This window comes from Hermetia illucens, chromosome 2, assembly GCF_905115235.1.
Source record: "Hermetia illucens chromosome 2, iHerIll2.2.curated.20191125, whole genome shotgun sequence".
NCBI lineage: Eukaryota > Metazoa > Arthropoda > Insecta > Diptera > Stratiomyidae > Hermetia > Hermetia illucens.
Window position 1 is genome coordinate 115,159,493 of NC_051850.1, and position 1,221 is coordinate 115,160,713.

Consider the following 1,221-nt stretch of genomic DNA (forward strand, 5'->3'; position numbering starts at 1 on the left):
CAGTTTAAGAAAATAAAAAGAATCTTATGTCACGTCTCCATGTAATGAGTGTATTTTTGTCTTCAGTGGATTTAAAGTAATTTGCAATTTAGTTAAGCTCTCCAAAGTGTCATGTAGTGGCTAACATGTCTGTAGTAAGTGAAATGGAAGAATATTCACTAGACGAGAAATTTTCTAGTATTTAGACATCACCACTCACTGAAGCACAATATCTAGTCCTGTTCGGTATTCCGAATAAAGACACTCAAAATCTCTTAACCTTTGATGCATTAATCGGAAGGTGAAAATGGCAGTAAACAGGTCACATATTGAACGTTACGCCATGCAGTGAATCAACTATCCCGGAATGGCCGACAAGTGGATCGCCCTAAGAATACCTGGCGCAGAAGAGGAGGAGTGCAACAATCTCCGCAAGTCCTGGAGGGAACTTGAACACATCTTAACAAACCGTGAACGATGACGCGTAGGCTTGACTGACGCAAAGCGCGCCATTCAGAGGTGACTGGCAGCCATATATAATATATCCAGAGCGAATCACTTTGAATTTACGCAACTTTCAAATAGTCCGCCATCAAGCAAGCTTAGATGTTTTATTATTATAGAAACTCTTCTGTAATGACACCGAAGTGATTTTGCAAAAATTTGAACTTGCAGCGAATTTCGGATTAAAAGTGAGTATTTATAATAATTTTGATAAATGCAATTTATCAGTGGGAAATTCATCCTTTTTGCAGTTTATTGATAGCTCCGACTTGAGTTTCGACTATAATTTGAAAACTTAAAAAATTCCGGGTGCAAAATCTGAACGTACGAGATAATGACCGACCAACAAATAATAGCTGCAGGCGTTGGGGTTATTATTGTATTTTTATTGGTGAACAGAATATAATGAAATAACCGAACAATTTTTTTAAAGTTGTTATCCTTTTTCTTTGGTATTTAGTTTTGGAAAAGCTTTAGTGGCATGCACATGTCACTAGTTTGTCTCCCAAGCATAATATTTGTCCAGCTCAAAAAAGTAGCATCAAATTTCCTATTTGGGGGTAGTATAAGTGTCCTCATAGATGGAGCGAGACCCAGGGGATAATCGAGACAGCTGGAAAACTTCAAAAAGCTGGAGATATAGACCATGAACATAGAGAAACCTATGGTTAGCATTGCCTCAATTATAGTTGTTTAAATGCAGAAAGCATTGATTGTTGGGACAACCTTAAGGAAGCA

At 37.5% G+C, this 1,221-nt stretch overlaps 1 long non-coding RNA gene across 1 annotated transcript; it reads left to right on the top strand.

Annotated features, from left to right (window-relative positions):
• Positions 1-505: 505 nt before the first annotated feature.
• LOC119650066 lies at positions 506-907 on the top strand. Its single transcript, XR_005249232.1, has 2 exons — positions 506-671; positions 735-907. It is a non-coding gene; the product is annotated as an uncharacterized LOC119650066 (long non-coding RNA).
• Positions 908-1,221: the final 314 nt, after the last annotated feature.